This window comes from Elephas maximus, chromosome 10 (assembly GCF_024166365.1).
Source record: "Elephas maximus indicus isolate mEleMax1 chromosome 10, mEleMax1 primary haplotype, whole genome shotgun sequence".
NCBI classification, from domain to species: domain Eukaryota; kingdom Metazoa; phylum Chordata; class Mammalia; order Proboscidea; family Elephantidae; genus Elephas; species Elephas maximus.
The window spans coordinates 113,933,681-113,960,104 of NC_064828.1; the positions used below are offsets into that span (position 1 = coordinate 113,933,681).

Genomic DNA, 26,424 nt, shown 5'->3' on the forward strand with positions numbered 1-26,424 from the left:
GTTCGTCCACGGGGAGGCCGGAGGCCAGTGCAAAGAGCATGAGTATTGTAGCGAGGCAGACCTGAGTGGGAGTCCTGATTCCATGTCTCACCTGCTGTTTAGATATAATGAGGAAGTAATTGCTTTATATCTGAGTTTGTTTTCTTATCTGCCAAATAAAAATATTAAGACCACTGTTGAGCGTGACTGTCGTTGGATTGTTCATCGGAAGCACTGGGTGCCCACGTTCCGGTGTGAGAAGCAGGGCTTCTCCTGTAGCGAATGCTGATGTCCTGACAGTGTGGTCTAGTGACGCCTGGTTCTTCTCCAAAGGAGAAAATGTGACTGTGAGTTAACATTAGTGAAAATAAGCAGGAGGAGGGATCGTTACAAATTTGTTAAAACACATGTTATTGTGTGTCACTGTGTTGATCCTGACTCACAGCGACTCCATGTGACAGAGTAGAGGTGTCTGATAGGGTTTTCTAGGCTGTAATCTTCATGGGAGCAGGTCGCTGGCTTTTTCTCCCACAGAGCGGCCGGTGGTTAGCAGCCAAGTGCCTGAGAATTTCGTTTTCATAGGAAATTTCTTACCCCGTGATTTAAGCGAGTGCCCCCCAGGTAAGAGCTGTACTGCTGTCCTAACTAAGGAGGCGCAGGCTGAGGCCTGGCATTTTTCTGCATAAGGATTTGCGATAAAGACAAACGGATTTAAACAAGTTATCTTTTTAACAAGGATATTTTGAGCCTGATTCCCTAGTTTTAGAATGTTCTCGTCGCTTCTAATCTCCAGTAATAAACCTGAGCTGCTGTAAATGCGATCATCGCGTTCTGATTTCTCCTTGCAGTACCCAGTGTGTACCCTTCTCCAGCTCTTCCAGGGCCAGGTGTGGAGGCGGCTTCGTCAGCGTTGTCACTCAGGGGGAGTGCCGTTGCAGCAGGCCACTGTTACTGTGCCTGCACTGCCCGCCCTCAGGGTTTTGTGTGGTTTCAGTGTTGCCGCTCTTAACCTTTAACCTTTTTCAGTGTCATGGGAACCCTGTTCTCAGAGAAATGTCTGTGTGTATGAACTATGTCGAGGAGCCCTGGTGGCACAGTGGCTAAGGCACTCAGCTGCTAACCGAAAGGTTGGCGGTTTGAACCCACCAGCTGCTCTGGAGGAGAAGGATGTGGCAGTCTGCTCCCGTAACAATTACAGCCTGGGAAACCTCATGGGGCAGTTCTGCACTGTCCTGTAGGGTCACTAGGAGTTGGAATCGTCTCGACGGCAGTGGGTACTATGTCATAAGCATCGGCATCCCGTTTTGGGTGAGGGTCCGTATTCCAGAACCCCACTGGCAGGTTTTAGTTATGATTTCCCTTTTCAAATCATTGTCCTGGGGGCCTAGAGCAAGCTATGCATCTAAACTGAAGCTGCCTATTACTGTGATCTGACTGCTGGCCTGAAGGTCTGCCGTGGCTCCCGGCCACCATCTCCTGGTGCCTCAGTGGGTGCCAGGAAGCGCGACCTGAGTCCGTGAGTCTGTGGAGGTGATCACAGGTCCTTGGGAAAGGGGCACAGAAGAGTGGAATGGTCAGTTCAGCCTTACAGCCTGCTTCAGGCCTTAGGGTTTTCATTCCAAGAGGAAGGAAGCACTAGCTCTACTGTGGGTTATGAATTCCTTTAGCTAGGTTTCTCTGTACTGCCTTTTTTTTTTTTTTTAAATCTCTCTGTCTTTCTCTGTTGTTGCCCAAAAACTAATAAAATAATTTTCTGGGCCATTTCCTTCTAGAATATTTCCATGGTTAAAGGCCTCGTGAAGGGTGGGCGCTTGCTAGTTCAGATTGCTTCTGTGTTACCCGCTTTGCAGAATTTGCTTGAAGCAATGTCTGTCTGGGCCTCTGCCTCCTCCCTCTGTGTAGCAGGTGCTTGTGTTTTGTGATGTCTTAAGATTCCTTCCAGTTTTTACACTGTGCCCTTTTTTAGGTGTTCAGCCTGCCTTGTATCTACCTCTGGGGTGTTCAGATGATGTAGCCAGAAGCCTCAAACTCAAGGCAATTTGAGTGTACTCTGTATTATGGTGTAGCACCTGCTGCGGAAACGTGATACTGCAGCTTGATGATTGAGGAGTGTCAATGTGCAAACTAAAGAAGCTACATCTAGAAGGTGTGGCTCCGCCAAATGCTGGAAGAGGCTTATTAAGACCCTAAGCAGAAGTCAAGTTTCTCTCATGTCGTGAGATGGGGCCAGGGAGGAAGAGATGATTGATGGTACATAGTGCAACTTGGCGTTTTAAACCTATAAAAATGTCCCTAGCAGATCAGGACCTACTGAAAAATTCAACTTAGAGTTGAGACTTTTGCATGGAAAAAAAAGACCAGTTTTATGATAAAAATGAGTGAAAAAGTAGATTTGGTTAAATCTGTCTTTGAAGTAGTCCAATTGTGTGAAAGCAAAACAAGTCTTAGCAGATTTGACTTCACGTACTTGACTGATGGTCCAAATATTGTTCATTGACCCCTGTCAGTGGAAAAACACTTAATAGATGCTGTGGGTGAGCTGTGTGTTGATCCGATAATGAATCCCATCTAATGGCCCAGGCACTTTGATGTGCGGTTGCCAGCTTGTCCTAAGATTAAGAATGATCGTAGGGACATCCTGTGTTGTTGACACTGAATGTGACGCTCTTTTAAGTAAAGGCACACGCACAGGGTTTAACAGAATAGAGGTATAGTTATAAAATCAGTGAGTACAGTAACGTTTCTCCACTGGCCTCATGCCTTTGGTGATTTGCCCTACCTTTCTCGGATTTCCTCCTTTGTGTGGATCACCCAGTTTGAGAGGTTCAGGGAGAGGGAGGTAGGTGGAGAACTCATTTGTGCGTTAACTGCTGTGAGTGAGGCAAGCAACCATTGCAGGAAGCTTCCACTGTTCCCGCCTTACGCTTCAGGATGGAGTGAGGCAGTCTGAGTTGGCTATCTTCCTTGGATAGGCAACTTCTCCTACCTAGCCAGGGCTGTCGTGAGAAGATCTGAGCAGCCACATTCACGACTTGTTGTTGCCACAGCCTGTCTCCAAAAACAGGGCCCGCCAAGAGGCAGAGGGAGGTGTCACTTTGGGTTCTTGGCATCCCGTGGCAGTTGTGGCTAAATACAAACAGTTGCTTCTTTCATTTCCTGCTGTTCTACTTCTCTCTGACGGAGCCACACGAGAATAGCACAAGATATGAATTGCCAGAAGATGGAGTTAGCTTGTGTTTTCATAAAGCCCTCATCTACATAAAGAAATCTGACATACATAAGCTTCCAGGAACGCACACCAGATTAAAGTAAAAACCTTGGTTATTACCTTACTTTGAAGATCCTAACACCATGAAACTCATGGAAAGAGAGATTTCGGTATCTAAAGGTATTTGTAGAAACTTAGATAGATACATCTATCACCGGTTTGTTTGTAGATACGTGTGCAGATACATCTCTCACCAGCTGCCATCAAGTTGACTCCAACTCAGAGTGACCCCATGCGTGTCAGAGGAGAGCTGTGCTCCACAGGGTTCAGTGGATGATTTTCAGAAGGAGATCACCCCGCCTTTCTTCCCAGGCACCTCCGAGTGGGCTCAAATCTCCTACGATTCTCTTAGCAGCCGAGTGTGTTGACCGTTTGGACCACCCAGGGACCCCATAGATGCATATGCTTGAGCACAACTGCAAGGGGAAGTGGGCGTGCATGTCTGTATAACTGTCCCCTCTCCTGCCACAGATGGATGCACGTGGTTCCCAGGTTATGCTCAGGTGGTATTCCAAGTAGTCACTCTGTGCCTGTGTGTGGTTCTTCTCCTTACTGAGCTTCTCTCCCTCTGCTGGCTTCTCCATCTAGAAACCTTTGTAAGAGCCTTCATCCTAGTCAGCCAAGCCACCAACTTCTTCTAACCTTGGGTCTTCCCATTGTTACTAGTCTCTCTGTTTTTAACCCATTGAATCCTCTTGACTATTTCCAATCCTCTTGACTGTTTCCTCTGAAGTGTGAGACACTATACCTGGGGACAGGGACTAGCATCCCTGTCGGGGATACAAAGATTCTTGAGCTTTTCATTTTGAAATAATTTCAGACTTAAAAAAAGTTGCAAAGGTAGTATACAGCATGTTCACCCAGCTTCATCTAAAGTTAGCATCTTAGACCACCACAGTCTAGGAAATTAACATTGGTGTCATGCTTTTGGAACCCTGGTGGTGTGGTAGTTAATAGCTTGGCTGCTAATCACAACGTCAGCAGTTCAAATCTACCAGCCTCTCCTTGGAAGTCCTATGGGGCAGTTCTACTCTGTCCTTTAGGGTCGCTGTGATGTGGAATTTGACTCAACAGCAAGGGGTTTGGCTTTGTTTTTTATAATACTTATAACTTACCTTCAGGCCTGACTTGAATTTCACTGTCTAACCTCCTAATGTTCTTTTTTTGTTCCAGGACTCCATGTTGCATTTAGCTGTCATGTCTCTTTAGTCTCCTCCAACCTGGGACTGGTTCCTCAGTCTTTCCTTGTCTTTCATGACCCTGACACTTATGAAGAATACCGGCCACTTTGTAGAGCGTCCCTCACTTTGGACTTGGCCCGATGTTTGCTCGCAGTTAGACTGAGACCATGTGGTTTGGGCAGGAATATTGCAGAGGTGACGTTGCGTCCTTCTGAGTGCATCCTGTAAGGGGTACATGGCATCAGTCTGTCTTATCACTGGTTTCTGCACTGCAAGTTACTGTTTTTTCTTTTGTGGTTAATGAGTGTCTTGTGGGGAGATACGCGGAGACTCTGCAAATACCCTGTCTCTCACCACACTCATCCACCAGTTTTAGCATCCGTCCATGCGTCTTACCTGCAACAGTAATTATTCTGTGCTTGCCAGATGGTGATTTTCTATTTCTGTTTTTCCTCCCATAGGTATTAATTGGAATTTTACTCTAAGAAAGAGCCCCGTTTATTTATTTATTAAGCTGTTTATGTCAGTGTGGACTCATGCATATTTATCTTAAATGATCGTTTATAATACATTACTGTCATTAGTTATTTGATACAAAAATTGTTCAAAGTGCTTCTATAAAGATACCGGGATTTCTCCTCAAAATGATAACCATCTTGAGAGTATGTTTCTTCTGCAGTATTTCTCATCAAGGTAGATGCATCGAGGTGTTTCATAAACGTTTACCGAGATTAATTTAATTGATTCACAGCACAAGCAATCACTTAGAAAGCTCGCTTAGCCCACTGCACAAAGTCGAAAAGAGTAGTCATGGACACTGCTTCTATATACTAATCTCTTGACCTCATTCTCATTTAAATTTTTTCCTGGAGGCAAATGTGACATTTTTGTTCGCAGCCAACTTCCCAGTAATGTCACACCTACTGAGGGGGTGTGAATAGCTACAGAGATGGAGGGGAAGGAGCCAAGTCTGAGGTGTGGTGACCAGGAGAGAGGGTCAGTTTAATAGAATAATATGGAGAGTGATGAGCAGTGAGTCTAGATTTATTCTTTGGGTTCCACAGTGATGGGAACTGGGTAGAAATTACAGGGTGTAGAGGGGAAAGATGATTTCTGTTCTCAGGTTGTTTATCTGAGTGGGCGGGGACTTTTCCCGCCACGTCAGTAATGCCCTGCATATGTGCTTTGTGCGATTGGCTAAGTTAGGTTGGGTGTCTCCTGAGCACACAGTAGGGGATCTCAGGCTGCAAACAGAAGGCACCGTGCACAGGAATGGAGCCAAAGCCCCTGCCCAGAGCTGCAGCCAAAGCTTATGCCCATTGTGATGGATGCCTGCCGTGATGGGGTGTCCCCCATGATGAGGGCATGCACTGTGATGAAGATGCTGTCTTAATGGTGACACCCACTATGATGGGGATGTCCATCATGATGGGGGTACCTGTGCTGATGGGGGTGCCTACTGTGATGGGAATGTCCCCTGTGATGGGGACACCCATGATAATGGCAGTATCCATTGTGATGGGGCTGCCTGCTGTGATGTGGGCATTCACGATGATGAGGATGCCCACTGTGGTGGGGACGCCCGCCATGATGAGGACACCCACTGTGAGGGCGCACTCTGCGGTGGGGATGCCCGCCATGATGACACCCACTGTGAGGGCGTGCTCTGCAGTGGGGACATCTGCCATGATGGGGACACCCACTGTGAAGGCACACTCTGCGATGGGGATGCCCGCCATGATGGGGACACCCACTGTGAGGTCGCACTCTGCAGTGGGGACATCTGCCATGATGGGGACACCCACTGTGAGGGCGCACTCTGCGGTGGACACCCGCCATGATGGGGACACCCACTGTGAGGGTGCACTCTGCGGTGGGGACACCCACTGTTAGGGTGCACTTTGTGGTAGGTACGCCTGCCATGATGGGGACGCCCACTGTGAGGGCGCACTCTGCAGTGGGGCCGCCCTCTGTGGTGGGGACGCCTGCCACGATGAGGACAGCCACCATGGGGGCACTCTCTGTAGTGGGGACGCCCACCGTGATGGGGACACCCTGCAATGGGGAGCCCACTGTTATGAACACGCCCATCTAAATGGTGGCACTCGCCATGAGGGTGACGCAGTGCCTGGTCCCCCTCTGAGGGTTTTAACTTCCCAGGGCCCCTGTGAGTGCGGCCTCAGCCCCCATTTTGCACGCGGACTAGGAGATGTTGAGCAGCTTGTCAGAGGTGACAGCGTCCAGGTCTGGAGCTGGATGTAGACCAGGCCTGTGTCTCTGATGGCAGGGGCTCCTGAAGCTGCAAGGAGGAAGTGGGCCTTCCTTGCACGCTTACTCTTTAGGGTGGTTTCTGGTCTTTTAAGTTTCAAAAGCAGAGTAATCGTGTTTAAAATCTTTTTTCTCAGGCTGTAATGTTGAGTGTGGCCTGTGAGAGGGGCTGCGTGTGCCAGGGCCCTCCTGTGAGGAGCCGCACAAGCTGCAGGCAAGCAGTTTTCCAGCTCCCTGTGGGAGACCCCTTCTGCCCACCTTTCAGTTTCACTCTGAGCCAGAGCTGGGAGATATTTTTTATAAGAAGTGAGAAGGCCATTTGCTTTTCTCCCCCAAGCTACAGTGAAACCCACAATCCTGTGTTTTATTTTTACCCTTACTGGTTTTGACTTTTAACCCCACCCATCAAAAAAAAACAAAGCAAAACAAAAAATATTGCTGTCAAGTCAATTCTGACTCATAGCAACCCCCTAGGACAGAGAGAAGTGCCCCATAGGGGTTCCAAGGAGCAGCTGGAGGATTCAAACTGCCGACCTTTTGGTTAGCATCCTGAGCTCTTAACCGCTGCACCACCAGGGCTCCAGTTTGACTTTCAGTGATATAAAATATGTGAGAAAACTGGAGCTCAGGAAGTCAGCCCAGGCTTGCATTTCCTGTGGAGGATGGCCAGTACCTTTATTGTCTTTTTCGAGCCACCGCTGTCTTGCTGAAACACTCTGACCTGTGTCCTGCGTGTGCCTGATAGCTGACCTTGGCCACCACTGACTTGTGTTAAATGTGGGAGAGTTGTCCTTACTGTGTCCTTTTTGAGGTTCGTGTAAATTATTCAGTTAAAAGTATCTGTTGTCATCATCTTCAACAATGCAGATATGTCATTTAAAAAAATCTAATTTGTGTTTTTCACTTGTTTTATAATGTTATAGAAATTCAAATAGATATAGACTTCACCTTCTGGAATTTCCTGTTCTTTGTTTTCTCTGTTTTTTTTCCAGCTGTCCTTTAGTTTTAGGTGCCTTTGGGGGACTCAAGAAGTAAAACTCTTTTTCTCTATATTCAAGGTTTTGACTGGGGCAAGGCATAGCTGACGTTCTGTGTGGGCCCTTTGTCCTGTCTTGTAGAGTTGGAGAGGGCTGGAGGATTGGTAGCCACACCTGGGCCCTCCTATAGGTTTTCAGGTCACTACGGCCTGCTCTGTTTGTTAGTTGCATCCCTGTTCTCCCTGGCCTGGCAGTTCTCCCAGCCACCTGCCTGTTCAGCCACAGCCTTCCTCCCCTTTCTCATCCCCTTACCTTCCTTATGGTCCTTGCCTTCTTTAGAAAAACTTCTCACTTTGAGACTCTATTTTAGGAACCAAAACCAAACGCATTGCCGTCGAGTCGATTCCGACTCATGATGACACTATTGGACAGAGTCGGACAGCCCACAGGGTTTCCAGGGAGTGTGTTGTCCCGCAGCCTTGGACTTCACGTTACCCAGGTGTTAGATATTAGCAGAAGTGCCTGCCTGGGTACATAGACGGACTTACAGAGGCAACAACATCCATACATGTCCCTAGTGATGGGTCTCGGGGCTAGCAGCCTGTTACAAGAGGGGAGAGTGAACATTTACAGCCATGCCTGCCATATGGGAAGCCCTGTGAGGCACTTCTCCCCTTTTATCCTTACCGCAAGGGGAGAGCCAGGAGCTCCTGCCTTCCAGTGGAAATTTGAGGCAGAGCTAATTAGATTAGATTGAGAGGAAACCTCAGATACTAGGCCCAGCCCAGTGATGGTTGAATTCTTGTACAGAGAAGTTAAAACAGGCCAGAAAGGCTGCGGCCTCACTCCTGAGTCAGTGCTTACCAAGGACTGCCTCAGGCCGGCAGTACCGAGACGCTCCCCAGAGGCTGATCTGATCCTCACCATGACCCTGACAGCTGGGCATTAGCCCCATTTTACAGCTGAGTAGACAGATGTCACGGCGAGAAAGCTGGCCCATGTTGAGTGGCTGAGTCAAGATGGAACCCCAGATCCATCTGACCCTGAAGGCTGTGGCTTTCCAGTGCCCCACGCTGTCTGTCCAGCCAGACCATGTGTCTTAGTCATCCAGTGCTGCTATAACAGAAATACCACAAGTGGATGGCTTTAACAAAGAGAAATTTATTTTCTTACAGTCCGAATTCAGGGCATCAGCTCCAGGGGTAGGCTTTCTCTCTCTGTCGGCTCTGGAGGAAGGTCCTTGTCATCCATCTTCCCTTGGTCTGGGGGCATCTCAGCACAGGAACCTCAGTTCCAAAGAACGTGCCCTAGTTCTAGCACTGCTTTCTTGGTGGTAGGAGGTCCCCACTCTCTGCTAGCTTCTCTTTCCTTTTATCTCTTGAAAGATAAGAGGTGGTGCAGGCCACACCCCAGGGAAACTCCCTTTACGTTGGTTCAGGGATGTGACCTGTTTAAGGTGTTACAATCCCACCCTAATCCTCTAACGTAAAATTATGATCACATAATGGAGGATGACCACAGAATACTGGGAATCATGGCCTGTCCAAGTTGACACATGTTTTTGGGGGGATAAAGTTCAATCCATGACACCATGCTTTCATAGTTCCTTACCTCCCTCCACCCCTGCAGCCCCGCCGCACTCACCTGGGGCCTTTCCCACAAGCCTGGTCAGTGGAATTTTTTGTGAAAATCTCCACAAGTTTAAAAACAGAAAAACTCTGGAAAGTATCTTTCTTAAAACCTACTTTTCCTCTACCCCAAAGTCTGTATTTGGGGTGTAAGTTCCCTATCTTCTGAGACACGTTTATTATTTTCATTCATCGTTCCTCCTTTTTGAAAATTGTGGTAAAAATATTTAACAACGTTTGCCCCTGTAACGTTTTTACATGTACAGCTCAGTGACGCTGCTGGTGTTTGTTACGTTGTGCAGCTATTGCCACCGTCTGTTTCCACGGTACTCCACCACCGTAACAAAAACTCAGTGCCCCCAAGCAAAGAGTCTCCCTTTCCTCCTTCCTCTCACCTCTGGTAACTGCAAACAAACTTTGGTCTCTGTGTTGTTGCTGTTAGGAGCTGTTGAGTTGGTTTCCACTCATAGTGACCCCGTTTAACAGAGTAGGGTTTTCTAGGCTGTAATCTCTATGGAAGCAGATCGCCAGGTCTTTTTCCCATGGAGTGGATGGCTGGATTCAAACCACCAATCTTTAGGTTAGTAGCCAAGTGCCTGACCAGTTTTGCCACTAGGGCTCCTTCGTTTGCATGTTTCATGTGAGTGGGGTCACATAATATTTGTCCTTTTGTGACTGACCGACTTCGCTCAGGATGATGTTTCCAGGTTCATCCATGTTGTAGCGTGTGTCAGGACTTCATTTGCTGTACGGCTGACTAGCGTGTGCTGGCTTGAACGTGTATGGTAGGAGAGGTTGGAACCAGTGCCTGTTTTCAAGGAGACCCTGGATGAGTGGCCGTATGATAACGCTCTTCCAAGTTACTGGACATATTTGTGATACTCGTATTGGTTAATATTGGTGTCCCAACGCACACCCTGGTTCCTGTCCTGCAGAACTCTGCTGTTTCGGTCATCACTTTTGGCTTCGATGGCTTAGGCTGCGGCTAGATGTGGCTTAGGCTGCGGCTTTGTATCCTTCCTCCTCGCCTTCTCTCGGGGAAGACCAAGTGCTGGCTAAAGCAGGGGAGGGGGAAGGGGCGGTAGAAGTACATCAAGGATTGTATTATTAATACGTAATTCTTCATCAGAGCCTGCCCTCTGGTTGTGGTCAGTTCCTGGGACTTGCCAAGGATCTTGTGTCCTCAGGCTTTGCCGTTGACCCCCTTCTTGCCTGGGATAATTGTCCCCGAGTAGTGTGAATGTCTGACTCCTCAGTCTCCAGGTGTCAGCTTAAATGTCACATCCCGGGCAAGTTTTTTTCTGGCCATAAAGTTGTTGCTGGGTGGCAGCGAGTCAGTTCCGACTCATAGTTACCCTGTAGGACAGAGTAGAACCGCCCCACAGGTTTTCTAAGGCTGTAATCTTTACGGGGCTGAAAGCGAAGAGGACCCATGGAAGCAGCAGTCAAGAAATCAAACAATGTATTACACCGGTCACATTTGCTGCAGAAGACCCCTTTAAAGTGTTAAACAGCACAGATGTCACTTTGAGGACTGAGGTGCACCTGACCTAAGCCATGGTATTTTCAGTCGTCTCATATGTATGTGAAAGCTGGACAATGAATAAGGAAGATCAAAGAAGAATTGACGTCTTTCAGTTACAACGTTGGTGGTGAATACCGAACACAGGTATCCCCTGCTTTTCGAAAGTTCGCCTTATGCCACTTTGCTTTTATAAAAGACCTATATTAGTACCTGCTTTCGCTAACTGAAGGAAATCCGAAGAGGATTTTTGCATTTACAAAAAAAGGCGAAAAGTGGAAACAGCGTTCAGCGTTTGTTTTGCAGCGAGCCGTTAGGCAGCGCGCACCAGCGCAGCGGGAGTGGCGTTGCTGAGTTCTGTGCCCTGGAACTGCACTCCGCATTCCTGTGTTTACCGCAGGTCAGGGCTGGTTTAGGCTTTAGGTGCTATTTGGTATGACTTAGTGGGTTATTTTTGGGGTTGGGAATGTTCAAAAATTTCCTCGTATAAATTAATGGTAATTACTTCTTCACTTTATGCCATTCTGGCTTATGAAAGTTTTCATAGGAATGCTGTACTTGTGGATAGTGTGGAAACCTGTACCATGCCAGAAGAATGAACACAAGTGTGTCTTGGAAGGAGTCCAGTCAGAATGCTCCTTAGATGCAAGGATGGTGAGACTTCGTCTTAACGTACTTTGAACGTGTTATCAGGAGAGATCAGTCCCTGGAGAAGGACGTCATGCTTGGTAGAGGATCAGCGAACAAGAGGAAGATGTAAGGAGGGTGCAGGACCAGGCAGTGTTTCGTTCTGCTGTGCATAGGGTCTCTATGAGTCAGAACCGACTTGGGGGTACCTAACGACAGTGACAGTCTTTATGGGAGCGGATCACCAGGTCTTTATCCAGTAGAGCCGCTGGTGGGTTCGAACTGCCAGTGTTTTGATTAGCAGCTGAGTGCTTAACCAATGCACCTCCAGGGCTCCTTGAGCATAAAGTAGACCCCGTGTTCTCTCTGTTTGCATGCTGTTCATGTCGTTCACAGCCCCGGTAACTGTCTGTAATTGCTTTTGTGTCTCCTCTCTAGTGCGAGAGCATCACAGGCAGGGACCTTCCATTCCTTCTCACTGTCACCAGGGTGGCACCTCTGCCAGGCACAGTCCTGTCACCCAGGAGGGCTCAGGTAGTGTTTGCTAAGTGGTGCAGTCACTGCCCTCCAGTAAATTACATGTGGCCAGGACCTCCACCGGTGGCGTACCATCTGGTCAGAAGGGTGAGCAAGGCCAAAGTCTAGCCCGTCCTCCACTCCCCAAGCCATGTCCCCTCAGCAATGTGTCCTCACAGATGAGGCACCTTTTTCCAGTTTGTTCAGAGGTCCCTGTTGGGCACTTTTGTCCCAACTAATGCTGAACCTGGGGATGGCGAAGGAGCCAGAGTGAATGAGGACTGTCCCTGTGTAACAGAACTTAGGTCACACTGCTTACAGGCAATGGCATCATAAGAGCTGGCTCCTGTCATCTTGCTCTCTCTTCTAAGAGGTGACACTCCCCGTGAGAGGAGAATTTATCTGATCCCCTGCCTCTAGCCGATTTAATCTAGCAGCCCTCCAGATAACTGCTTTCTGTTCTCTTAGACGATTGTATTTTACTCTATGTTAAAAAAGTGCCTTCTGTGTTCTCCAAAAGATGAGATGATGTGGAACATGCATCTACAACACTGCCAGCTTCTCTCTTCCATCTCATCCTTGCCCGACATTTATCCCGGGCCTGCAACCTCAGACTCACGGGGCTCTGCAGGTATGTCTGTGCCAGGCCTGCGACCTCAGACTCCCTGGGCTCTGCATGTATGTCTGTGCCAGGCCTGCGACCTCAGACTCACGGGGCTCTGCAGGTATGTCTGTGCCAGGCCTGCGACCTCAGACTCGCTGGGCTCTGCATGTATGTCTGTGCCAGGCCTGCGACCTCAGACTCACGGGGCTCTGCAGGTATGCTGTGCCAGGCCTGCGACCTCAGACTCACGGGGCTCTGCAGGTATGTCTGTGCCAGGCCTGCGACCTCAGACTCACGGGGCTCTGCAGGTATGTCTGTGCCAGGCCTGCGACCTCAGACTTACGGGGCTCTGCAGGTATGTCTGTGCCAGGCCTGCGACCTCAGACTCACGGGGCTCTGCAGGTATGTCTGTGCCAGGCCTGTGACCTCAGACTCGCTGGGCTCTGCAGGTATGTCTGTGCCAGGCCTGCGACCTCAGACTCATGGGCCTCTGCAGGTATGCCTGTGCCTCTTTCCGGCCTTCCTACCAGGTTCCTGGAGGTGACGCGTCCGCTCCATTGCTGTGCTCCAGGTGCAAGTCCTCTCCAGCCAGGGCCTTCTGATGGTTCCAGACCTGTGTTTACTCTTCCTCTGACTCACGTGAATTACCCCTCCTCCGCGTGTTGATGTGTAGACGTCTGAGGCCGTATATGTTGCTCCTGACCCTCTTCCCTGCTCTTTCCTCTTGGAAATTACTGGGTATCTCCACTTCACATATGACTGTAGCATAATGCCCTGAGATTGTCAGCCATTTAAACCGGAATTACATTTTTGGATAGCTATTAGTTTTAGGCCCTCCTGTGTTCTTTAGACCTCAGGCTTAGTCACACATGATTTGCATAATTTTTTCATTTCACAAATCAACTTCTGTTTAAAAGAAAATGCAAACTCTAAAAATTAGTAATAGAAAAATGTAGCATGGATACTGTGTTTATTTTTATTTATATTCGGTTCCCTCGGGAGAAAATAGTACTGGTATTCATGTCTTTTTTTTTTTTTTAAATGAAGTCGAAGCACTCCGCGTTTAAAATATTTTCTGGTGATAATGGAGTTTTACTGAATGCTTGCTCCTCCAGCTTAGTGGTGGGTGCTGTGTAGACATATGGAAGTCAGATGACGTCCTTGGCTCCTGGGGGATTATGGTGGAAGTGGGAGAAAAGCAGCAAGCAGGAAATGTTGAATAGCAAGAATGGTAAACTGAGGCAGCAGCCCTGCTGTCCGAGGTCACTGAAGGCTGGGGCAGTGGGTTGGTGGGACCTGAGCTGGGACTTGAAAGGCAAACCTGTCTGGGTGGCCTGGAGTCAGGAGCGAGCAGGAAGCAGGCAGAGAATGTGAGAGGACAGAGGGCAGTGCCCTGGATGCAGGACCCAGTTGGCTGATTTGCAGCGGGAGGCAGTGCGCAAAGCCTGAGCTGAGAATCCGCCTGGGAAGTGCAGGGCAGGTTTGGGATGAAACTGCTGCTTTGAGCACTTCTGTTATGTGGCACCTGTTCAAGTCGCTCCAACTGCCTGAGCCTCGGGTTCCACATTTACAACGGGTTCCACATTTACAACGTATCCGTCTCACTCACAGGCTTGCAAAGGCAGGTGAGATGTAAATGGATATAAATGTGCTTTTAACATGAGAAGCACACTGTTGATGCAGTGAACCAGAAGCTGGATTTGCACACCCTTCCATGAAGTTGTTGAGGAAGATACCTGCTTTGGGTGCAAAAGGGAAGAAGATGAAACAGAAAGGCTTGTTCACCCGGAGCTGGGGTGGACAGAGAGGGAGGGAGGAGGGCACAGGCCATCGAGGCAGCCAGGGAAGCGCCCTCTGCAAGCCTGGCTAAGCAGTTGAGATTTTGAGCTGCAAGTGATAGGGAACCAGGGAGCAAGAGTGTAGTCAGATCTGCATGGCTTGTCTGCTCGCTTGTTTAAAGATGGCCTCAGCAGACAAGAAGACCACTTAACCTGATGAATCTGAGAAACTTAAAGGTGGAATTGATGGCACCTGGTGACAAACTGGATGTGAAGAGTTTGGGAGATAGTCAGGGGTGAGCTCGCACTGTCTGGAATAGGTTGGTCTTATCTTCTCCCTCCTGTTCATAAACTGACTTTATCAGCCTTTTTCCATCTCTAACCTTTACGGCTTAGAAAGGAAATTTTATATCCTAAATTCCTAGCTTATTCTATCTTGTCTAAACCATATACACACCAAAAATAATCTGTAGTACTTCGCGTCTTATTTTTCAGTCTAGACAGGTTTATTTTGTACTTCAGAATATATATTTCAAACAGAAACCTTTTGTATGCAAAAGTCAAACCTAGAGCACATTTTACTGTTAAATTATGAGCTGCTGAAAGTAAAGATTTTAGTGGAAGTGATCAGCCAACCCTAACCACAGTGACACACACAATAGCATGTCTGAGCGGAAATCTGTCAAAACGAGCAGGTTTCAATTTAAATATATCAGTGATTTCAAGGCCGACTAATGAGTTTTAAAATCTTTGTGTCAGTCTCATGCTTTTTCTTAAATGCTGTGAAGTCATTTAAAATTAATAAACCGGTTTCTCTCTGAGAGCGTTTACATCACAAACGTGACCCTCGGCTTTGGAGTCTTTGCTCTCATGTGGTCTCTTCATTAGTCTAAAGTGAATTAGCGGCTGTGGTCCCTGGAGCCTGAAGGACACGTCAGCATCCCCTTAACGGGCAAGTGGACTAACCTGGGGGACGTAGGCCCAGCTGCTGGTGTCTGCATATGGCCGCTTGTCAGCCAAGATGCCAGTGAGGTGGTGGTGAAGGAGTTAATGGAGATGTGAAATGGAGTGTCCATGAGTTACTGAGATGTTGACCCGGGTGACACGGGCTTTAGGAGTCCTGTCCACTGGGAGGAGCCAGTCCCTTCCCCCATCTCTCTCCGTCCCCCTCTCACACACACACCACACGCACACGTCTCACTGTACCTGGTGCCCTTTCCTCGTTGGCTTTCCCGCACATTCTCAGGCTGCACTGCCACGTGAGTGGCATCTCTAGTGCTGGGGCTGCAGAGAGACCGTGATGTCGTGTCTGTTTTCAAGGAGCTTTGAGTCCTAGTGGAAAACCCAATCCAATGCAGTGATAACACTGCCCACAGTGGGGAGCTAGCCCAGAGGCAGGGGAAACCCAGAAGAATGAATCAGGAAAAGCTTCCTGGAGGTGGGGATGGTAACTGACCCCCGAAGAAGGCCCAGGAGTTCACCAGGTGGAGAGCAAAGGGCACACCTGTGCGGCGGGAGCAGAGGAAGTGAGGGAGGAGTCAGCAGAGAGGAAGGCAGGGGACAGAGCGGGTGCTCAGTAGCCCTTTGCTCATCCAAATCTGTATGATTCCATCCGTCCTCATCGAAATCCTGAGAAGCCTAGTTATTACTGTTTGTGTTTGACGGGAGGAAATCGAGGCCTCTGTTCTGGCCTGTTTGTTCCAGAACTTTTTAAAATTCATACCTAGTTCCAACCCATTGCCGTTGGTTTGTTTCCAACTCGTAGAGACCCTGTAGGACAGAGTAGAACTGCGCCATAGGGCTTCCATGGAGCTGCTGGTGGATTCAGACAGCCCACCTTCTGGTTAGCAGCCTGGTACCAAAAGACAAACCAGTTCCTATTGAGTTGATTCAGACTCACGGTGGCACCATGTGTCTTGTGACCCCATGTGTTCAGGGTAGAACTGCCCATAGAGTTTTCAGTGGCTGTGAACTTTTAGAGGCAGATTCTCCGGGCCTTTCTTCCTAGGCACCTCTGGGTGGATTTGAACTGCCAACATTTCGGTTATTCCTCAGGACTTAAATTCATATCTAGTTTTGAACCCTCTCCTCTCTGCACCATATTGTGCCGACTTCATTTCTTAAGCATGGGGAGCTGGTCATTCATTCCACAAACATTTATTACTCCCTACTGTTGAGTAAATCTGTTGATGACTAAGGCAGCTGACCCAAGCCATTACCTGTTGCTGTCAAGTTGATGCCAGCTCATAGCGTAGAACTGCCCCACAAGGTTTGCAAGGCTGTGATCTTTCTGAAAGCAGACTGCCACATCTCTTTCCCCGCAGAGCGACTGCTGGGTTCAAACCACTGACCCAAGCCATAGTCTTTTCAATCACCTCATATGCTCGTGAAAGCCGGGAAGTGAAAAGGAAGATAGAAGAATTATTGATGCATTTGAATTGTGGTGTTGACTAAGAATATTGACTATACCATGGACTGCAGGAAGAACAAACAAATCAGTCTTAGAAGAAATACAACCAGAATGCTCCTTAGAAGTGAGGATGGAGAGACTGGCTTGCTTGCTTTAGACCCATCACCAGGAAAGACCAATCGCTAGAAAAGGACATTGTGTTTGGTAAAGCAGAGGGTCAGCAAAAACAAGGGAAACCTTCAATGAGATGGATCGACACAGTGGCTGTAACAGTGGACTCAAACACACCAGCGATCGTGAAGATGGTGCAGGACTGGAGAACGTTTTGTTCTGATACATAAGGGCTCCATGAGTTGGTGCCAGCTCATGGCAGCTAACAATAAGAAGTAAATCTGACTTACATTTCGGCATGAGTTGTTGAAATGCTTTTAAGTGGTAGGATGTAATCGGGAATTCTGCTAAAGTGTTAGTGCCACAAGACTTGAATTTTTGTATTGGGCACCTAGAGCGGTGCTGGCACGTAGTAAGAACTCAGTGAACTTTCATTGGATAAGAAATGTAACTCTAGTGTGTGACCGAGAGTAGGCGGTGACGATGTTTGCAGTGTCAGCACTTTTCACACATTTCTGGATTTTCTGGAAAGAAATGAGGGGGTAGGCACTTCCCTTTCTGGGGGGCTGCTCTGAGAATTCAAAGCCCAATAAGAACATAACATGGACCAAATCAAATTTGCATTAAGAAAAAGTCATTCCAAGCAGATCTCGTTTTTTTTTTTTTCCAATTTAAAATCGAAACCAAACCAAACCTGTTGCCATCAAGTCGATTCTGATTGATGGCAACCCTGTGTGTACCAGCGTAGAACTGCTCCATAGGGTTTTCTTGGCTATAATTTTTATGGAAGCAAGATTGCCAGGCCCTTCTGTGGCACCACTGGGTGGGTTTGAACTGCCAACCTTTAGATTAGTCAAGTGCAAACTGCTTGCGCCACCTTAAAGGGGTGCTTCCTCTCAGCCCACACAAATCCTGTGCTGTGACAGAGCAGTGTTGCCTGGATGGGGGTAGAGTTAGTGGATGGCTGTCAGGCTTGCAGGCTCTGTCACGGGCTCTGTCACGGGCCCTGTCCTGCCTAATACCTTGTTGGGGGTGGCCGTGAAGGCCTAGACAGCACACTTACCAAAATTCTGGGTGATAAAAAACGAGAAGGAGAGCTAACAGGTAGACAAGGACCATCTCGTTTTAAAAGCTATTTAATACAGTTGTTGTTAGGTGCCGTTGAGTCAATTTCAACTCATAGTGACCCTATGTGAGAGAGTAGAATTTCCACACAGGGTTTTCTAGGTTGTAATCTTAATAGGAGCAGATGGCCAGGTCTTTTCTCTTGCACAGCTGCTGGATGAGCTCAAACCACCAGCCTTTCTGTTAGCAGCCAAGCACTTAACCATTGCACCACTGGGGCTCCTTATTTCACACGGTAGAAGGATGAAATTAATGGGCATCATTTGGAAGGCAGGCGTGGTGGATAGATTGATTACAAGCCACCAGAGGCATGAATTCTTATTCTTTTTCTGCCATTCACTTGTTGTGTGACCATGGATAAGTTACTCAAGCTCTCGGAGCCTCAGTTTCCACATTATAACAAAATTGGAAGCCTGTCCTGTTTTCCCTACAGGAGTGTGAGGGCCAGATGAGAAATGGAAGGAAAGGTGTTTCAAGATTTAGAGCATGTTACAAATGCATGTTTTTAAAAAGAAGTGACCTGTCATTGACCTTCAGGGATACCGAAGAGGTGATTGTTAAATTAGGTATGAAATGAGCTGGATGACCTTTGCTCATTCTTCCCAAGTCAAACACGCTGTTGAGTGGCGGCTAGAGTCAGGGGACTGTGGGTGTTCAAAGGTGTGAGCTTCAGGCCCTAGTCTCCCCTCGGTCCCCAGTTCATAATCAGCTTGTTGGGGAAATAAGACAGATGAACAAAAGCCAAATGACAATAGAATGTTCGGGTAACAGCTGATGGCAATAGAACAGTTTGACCAGTTGGTATCGGATTAATTACCGAAATTATGGGCAACGGTTGCCAAGAGAAATTGAGAGGCAGGAGGGATTTAAGAGTTTACTCCATTAAAAAAAAAAAAAGATGAAAATGATGAGACTTTAAATGCAGTAAAGATCAGTAGTATCTCCCCAAACATTGAACAGTAGGAACTGTTTTATAAGATCTGTCAACAGTCTACCCAGTCAATATATATAACACGTAACAGAAAAAGATCAAATAATGGTAAGTAATATGTACCTGTTGATGAGCTGTGTGGTGGTCATGAGGAGGCTTTTGACCACTCCAGTGACCGTGGCCAATATTACTAGAATAAATAAGTGATGTGGGAAAAAAAAAGAAAAGGTAGCGGGGCATTTGGTAACTTCCGTAGCAAAGATGAACAGTTTGGGAAATTTTATCTTGACTTTTTTTATTGTTATTGAGGTTCAGCTTACCCACCATAAAGTACACAGGTATTAAATATGGAACTCCATTTTTACACTTAAGTAACCACAACCCAGATCTAGGCTATGGAACGTTTCCAGGACCCTGGAAAACTCCCCAGTGCCCCTTTCCAGTCAGTACCCACTTTTCCTTCCTAAGAGGTGACCCCAATTGTGATTCTCTCATCATATGTTAGTTTTGCCTGTTCATGACCTTCGTATAAATAGATTCATACAATAAGTACTTTCTTGCATCCAGCCTTTTGTTTGTAATGTCTGAGATTCATCCATGTTGCTGGCTATAGGTAGTTGATTCCCTGTAATGCTGCCTAGTTTGCCATGGTGTGACTGTACCACAGTTCATCTGTTCTTTTATTGATGGACATTCTGAATGGATCCAGCTTTTGGCTATTGTGAATGAAGCTGCTATCGGTAATCTCGTACATGTCTTTTTGTGAACATATGCAGCCCTTTTGCTTGGGGATTTTCTACTGGGGCACTGGGCAGTTGTATATTTAGCTCCAGTAGATATTGATAAACTGTTTCAAACTGGTTGAACCCATCGATACTCTCACTGGCAAGACATGAGTGTCCTAGTTGCTCCACCCCCTCACCAGCACTGGGTCTTCTGCTCACGTTAGGTGTTCTGATGGCTGTGTACTGGTATCTCATTGTCGTTTTAATTTGCATTCCCTGGTGACTAATGGTGTTGAGTGTGTTTTCATTTTTGCTTATTAGCTGCTTGGGTGTCCTCTTTTGGGAGGTGCCTGTTCAAGTCTTTAGCCCATTTTTAATCTGGCATTTTATTCTGAATATGTGTCCTTTATCAGATGTATGTTTTGGAATATCTTCTCCCAGTCTTTGACTTAACCTAGTCACGTCCTTAATGATAGCATTTGATGAATACAAGTTGTTAATTTTAATAAAGTCCAATTTATCAGGTTTATTTTCAGAAGATAGTGCTTTTTGTGTCTTCTGTAAGAACTCTTTGCCTGGCCAGTGGCTCCCTTACACCAGAAGTCCTTGTCCAGGAGCCATTTGTCTCTCAGGGGACAGAGACGTGGTGTTGTCACGGCTGGGCCAGGCTTGCCACTGAACGTCGTGCAGTGTGCAGGACAGCCCCCAAAACCAAGAATTATCTGGCCCCAAAATGTCGAAAATGTTGGAGTTCCGGAGCCCTGGCCTAGTACTGACCGTGAAGATAGCGTTGTACGTTTTCCTCTAGACGCTTTATTGCTCTACCTTCCACCTTTCCGTCTGTGGGCCGTCTCTCCTTAATCCTTGTGAACGTTAGGAGAACAATTTCAGACGACCCTTCGTCGTCCCCCATCTGTGCCCCTCGCCTCTCGTTTAAAGCAGAACTCAGGACACTGGTTATCGGGAGCGCGTTACCCCACGGAACGGAAGCTCTGATCCTGGGTGGTTTTAGAGCAGCACTTGAAGCGTGACTGTAAAGGGTCTGACTTCTGCAGAAGCAGAGTTTCTTCCTACCTTCCCATCTGATTATTAAGAACTTGATTTAGAATTCTGCTTGGTGTTGCTTTTAACTCTCAGGTTGCAGCTATGATGAAAACTGAAATATTGACTTTCTGCATACAAGATTGAATTCTCACCACAAATTGACTGTAAAGTACGCTGTTGGTGTTTATCAGGACTGCTTTCTGGTTCTTTACACGTGGGTGTCTTGATTAACTCGACACTTGCCAGGCAGAAGGGAGTTTGTCCCTTGAATTTTTCTGTTGCAGTTCCATTGTATTTCACTTGGCAGGTCTGCCATAAAACTGGCCACCTAAATATCCCAGTCTTGTTAAGTAGATGTTGATATTCTAGGGTAGCTGGGAGAAAGAAAAAATACTTTGAAAAGTGGTGTCCACTCGAGATGGTATGAGATAGTGAGAAGGGAAAAGTGTTGTGTAGAGTGACTGAGTGAAAAATTTCTCTGAGTTTAATGATCATACTGAAGAAATATATAGTATCCTTATGTTAAAATCTGTGCATTTTTACATAAGAATTGATGGCCGTATGGTCAGATGGGAAAAATCGCTGTGGGATGGGAATCATTCTGCCATTAGAACTGACCCTGGCGAGGGGATCAGCTGGTCTAGATTTAGACTCAGCGGTCTTGTTTTAAAATCTTTAAACATGCCTGTTGTTATTCGGGGCGCCGTTCATTTCCTTTTTTTACTTGTCTGCACTTATGTGAACGTTGTATGCTAGAAAGAGCACGAGGTTTGGAATCACAGCGCGGGGTTTGTATCAGCTTTGCTTTGAATGACCTAAGGCATAGCAGGTCATAGCCTCAGCTTTCCCGTCCGCTAAAGGGGTGCCATTGATGACATGTTGGTATTGGGACAATTCAGTAAGCGGTGGAAGAGCGCTCTGTAAAGTCTGAGTCTTCACCTAGATGAGGGGGTGCCCACGTTGTGGGAAGCCTGCCGGCCTAATGGTGTTCGCCTCTCACAGTGATCTGCGTTATATTTGTGTGGAGACAGCACTTGAGGTGGTTAGGTGAATGGGCTCAGAGCGCCTCCACTTACAGCTGGGTAACCTGGAGTGAGTTTCTTCTGGGGCCTTTGCTGCTGTATTTGTAAAGTGGGGGTGATAGCAGTGCCTGTGTTGTAGGGTGACTGCGAGATCTCCATTTGTTAATACATATAAAATGCGGGAGGGCATGGTAAGCGTAGTAGGCACTCCGTAAGTGTTGCGTAATGACGGCTCTTCCTGTTGCTCCTGGAGCTGATTAGGTAACAGGGAGATTGGGGAATTGCCTCAGTCAGACCTTTCTGCTCCCGGTGACCAGCGCACTGAAAACAGGGGACTGCTTCTTGAGCAAGGAGCCCTGGTGGCGCAGTGGCTAAGCACTCAGCTGCTATCTGAAAGGTCATGGTTCATACCCACTAGCCACTCCATGGAAGACAAGGCCTGGAAATCGGCTCCTGTAAAGTTTACAGCCTAGGAAAGGAAACCTTATGGGGGCAGCTCTGCGTTGTCATATAAGGTCACAGTGAGTCAGAATTGACTCAATGGCACACAACAACAACTCTTGAACTGTGAAGTCTGGAGCTCAGCACTATGCAGTGCGGTGGGATGGTGGGCCGTGGAGTATCGGTGGGGAGAAGAGGGTGGGTCAGGAGCTAGGTGCTCAGGATGACGGGCCTCTCAGCTGCTCAGCATATTCAGGGTTTAATGTTTCCCTTAGTGAGTCACTTGATTAATAACTTCACTAAGTTCTTTAACAGGCATTTTGAGCCCCTAGAGGGCTGAGAACAAACCCTCTTCACCTTTGTTTCCAGGCTCCTAGCCTAATGCTTGTCACTTAATGAAGGTCTGTGGAGCTCATTGTCATCATTTGCAGGTCAGGTCAAAAGCCGCATGAGAGAGACATCCTCAGAAAAAAGTGATGTGGCCGGAGTCTTCCATTCTGGTGCCAGAGGGCTTTCAGATTTTTTTTTTTTCTTTTTTTTAAAAAATGAAATTATTTTTTAAATTGTGGTAGTCATATGTACTTACAGGAGAAAAATTGGGGAGACACAAAATAGCATAAGGAGGGATATTGAAGTTTTATCTATTCTGTTCGGCCGTGTTCAGTGACCCAGAACCTCAAGGGGGCAGATTGGCACAAAGATGGGCCCAGAAACCCCAGTGGGAAATTTAGCTTCTCCCAGGGTGCATTTTGCTGTCATTCAAATGTGTGTGCCTGTGTACAGGTGGGACGGCTTAATCAGATAGCAGAGATCTCTGTTCCCTTCTCCTCTGTGGCTGCTAGTTTTGCAAGGGACTCAGTTCCTGGGTTCAACTCGAGTGAGCATTAGCTGCTTGTTAAAAGTGCGGTTTCCTCAGCTCCACTCTGCGGATGTGTTGGTCTGGACTGAGGGCTGGGGCGGGCGCAGTACACCCAGAGAGCAGCACTGGGACCGTGGGGCTTGCGGTAGCAGAGTGCTTGGTGTTGGAGCCACTTCAGGATATCCCACACGGTTTTCATCTGTCTCAGAGAACAAAAACAGGTGTTCAGATGCACAGTAGAACTAGAGACCAAAATAAATCCTTAAGTATATAAGGTAGGCCTTATGGAGGCCTTAACATTGCCTGATTTTCGTAAGTAACTCTGGTAATTGAAGAGATTCAGAGAGGTTCTGTCTTGGATTTGATTCTGCTGAAGACAGTCAGTGTAGAAGCAAGGATTCCTCACATTGTGACTGTCCAGCATTCTTTGTTCAGGGGACAGAGCATGTATTTCAGAGAACTCAGTGATCTCTAAAAGCCGTAAATTTGGGATTGAAATAGAGTATTAATTCTCAGGTGACTGCAGGAGTGCTGAGCATAAGTGGGGGTAAAGGCTGCAGGAGACCATTCACGATGGACATAAAGCAGAGCAGTGGCCTCACTTTAAGCAAAGGCCCTTGCCTCTGGGTTTAAGCGAATTGAGCTGTTCTCTCCATCCTTAGTTTCCTGGGCTTCTTTCCAGCCCCATCTCAAAGTTTCTCCATACCTTCGTCTCTCTTCTTTCTCTCCACTTTTCTTTCCTTGCCCAGACGAACGCTTTTATCTGTGCCCTTGCTAGTGGAGTGCCGCACATTGTCTGTCTTCTCTCACTTACCGCCTTCTTGTGCATCCTTTTTCATTTTCCTGCAGGTGTGTTCAGCTCCTCTTTCGAGAAGGCACAAGGGCACTAGTACGTACACAGTGCCTGGGCCCAGGGCAAGTGTGCCAGGCCACAGGGGCACAGCCCCCCACAGTGAAGGTGCAGAGGCCCAGGCTCCAACAGTGAAGGTGCAGACCCACAGCTCCCACAGTGAAGGTGGAGAGACACAGCCCCCCACAGTGAAGGTGCAGAGGTAGAGCTCCCCCCACAACGAAGGTGCAGAGACAGCCCCTACAGTGAAGGTGCAGAGACACAGCCCCCCAAAGTGAAGGTGCAGAGGTAGAGCTCCCCCTACAGTGAAGATGCAGAGACACAGGCCCCCACAGTGAAGGTGCAGAGACAACCCCCCACAGTGAAGGTATAGAGGCACAGTCCCCACAGTGAAGGTGCAGAGACAACCCCCCACAGTGAAGGTATAGAGGCACAGTCCCCACAGTGAAGGTGCAGAGGTAGAGCTCCCCCACAGTTAAGGTGTAGAGGCACAGCCAGCACAGTGAAGGTGCAGAGACAGCCCCCACAGTGAAGGTGTAGAGGCACAGCCCCCACAGTGAAGGTACAGAGGTAGAGCTCCCCCACAGTGAAGGTGCAGACACACAGCCCCATGCAATGAAGGTGCAGAGACAGCCCCCACAGTGAAGGTGCAGAGACAGCCCCCCACAGTGAAGGTACAGAGGTAGAGCTCCCCGACAGTGAAGGTGCAGAGACAGCTCCCACAGTGAAGGTGTAGAGGCACAGCCCCCAACAGTGAAGGTGCATAGATAGCCCCCACAGTGAAGATGCAGAGGTAGAGCTCCCCCACAGTGAAGGTGTAGAGGCACAGCCCCCCATAGTGAAGGTGCAGAGACAGCCCCCACAGTGAAGGTGTAGAGACAGCCCCCCACAGTGAAGGTGCAGAGACAGCCCCCACAGTGAAGGTGTAGAGGCATAGCCCCCCACAGTGAAGGTGCAGCGACAGCCCCCACAGTGAAGGTGAAGAGACAGCCCCCCATAGTGAAGGTGCAGAGGTAGAGTTCCCCCACAGTGAAGATGCAGAGACTCAGCCCCCCACAGTGAAGGTGCAGACACACAGCCCCCCCACAGTGAAAGTGCACACAGCCCCCCCCACACTGAAGGTGCAGACACACAGCCCCCTACAGTGAAGGTACAGAGACACAGCCCCCCACAGTGAAGGTGCAGAGACACAGCCCTACAACAGTGAAGGTGCAGAGACACAGCCCCCCACAGTGAAGGTGCAGAGACACAGCCCCCCACAGTGAAGGTGCAGAGACACATTCCCCCACAGTGAAGGTACAGAGACACAGCCCCCCACAGAGATGGTGTAGAGACACAGCCCCCCACAGTGAAGGTGCGGAGACACAGCTCCCCCACAGTGAAGGTGTAGAGACACAGCCCCCCAATAGTGAAGGTGCAGAGACACAGCCCCCCCACAGTGAAGGTGTAGAGACACAGCCCCCCAATAGTGAAGATGCAGAGACACAGCCCCCCACAGTGAAGGTGCAGAGACACAGCCCCCAACAGTGAAGGTGCAGAGACACAGCCCCCCACAGTGAAGGTGCAGAGACAGAGCCCCCCACAGTGAAGGTGCAGAGACACAGCCTCCAACAGTGAAGGTGCAGAGACACAGCCCCCCACAGTGAAGGTGCAGAGACACAGCCCCCCACAGTGAAGGTGCAGAGACACAGCCCCCCACAGTGAAGGTGCAGAGACACAGCCCCCCACAGTGAAGGTGCAGAGACACAGCCCCCCACAGTGAAGGTGCAGAGACACAGCCCCCCACAGTGAAGGTGCAGAGACACAGCCCCCCACAGTGAAGGTGCAGAGACACAGCCCCCCACAGTGAAGGTGCAGAGACACAGCCCCCCACAGTGAAGGTGCAGAGACACAGCCCCCCAACAGTGAAGGTGCAGAGACACAGCCCCCCAATAGTGAAGGTGCAGAGACACAGCCCCCCACAGTGAAAGTGTAGATACACAGCCCCCCAATAGTGAAGGTGCAGAGACACAGCCCCCCACAGTGAAGGTGCAGAGACACAGCCCCCCACAGTGAAGGTGCAGAGACACAGCCCCCCACAGTGAAGGTGCAGAGACACAGCCCCCACAGTGAAGGTGCAGAGACACAGCCCCCCACAGTGAAGGTGCAGAGACACAGCCCCCAACAGTGAAGGTGCAGAGACACAGCCCCCCACAGTGAAGGTGCAGAGACACAGCCCCCCACAGTGAAGGTGCAGAGACACAGCCCCCCACAGTGAAGGTGCAGAGACACAGCCCCCCACAGTGAAGGTGCAGAGACACAGCCCCCACAGTGAAGGTGCAGAGACACAGCCCCCCAACAGTGAAGGTGCAGAGGCAGCTCCCCACAGTGAAGGTGCAGAGACACAGCCCCCCACAGTGAAGGTGCAGAGACACAGCCCCCCACAGTGAAGGTGCAGAGACACAGCCCCCCACAGTGAAGGTGCAGAGACACAGCCCCCCACAGTGAAGGTGCAGAGACACAGCCCCCACAGTGAAGGTGCAGAGACACAGCCCCCCACAGTGAAGGTGCAGAGACAC

General features: G+C 48.5%; 1 protein-coding gene and 1 long non-coding RNA gene across 5 annotated transcripts in view; one reads left to right on the forward strand and one right to left on the reverse strand.

Annotated features, from left to right (window-relative positions):
• Window positions 1–26,424, forward strand: part of SETD3 (SET domain containing 3, actin histidine methyltransferase) — a 99,635-nt gene that overhangs the window by 39,351 nt on the left and 33,860 nt on the right. The gene's annotated exons all lie outside the window — the stretch shown is intronic.
• LOC126084770 (uncharacterized) lies at window positions 12,575–12,869 on the reverse strand. Its single transcript, XR_007519064.1, has 3 exons — window positions 12,809–12,869; window positions 12,669–12,715; window positions 12,575–12,621 (listed from the first exon to the last, which is right to left on the reverse strand). It is a non-coding gene; the product is annotated as an uncharacterized LOC126084770 (long non-coding RNA).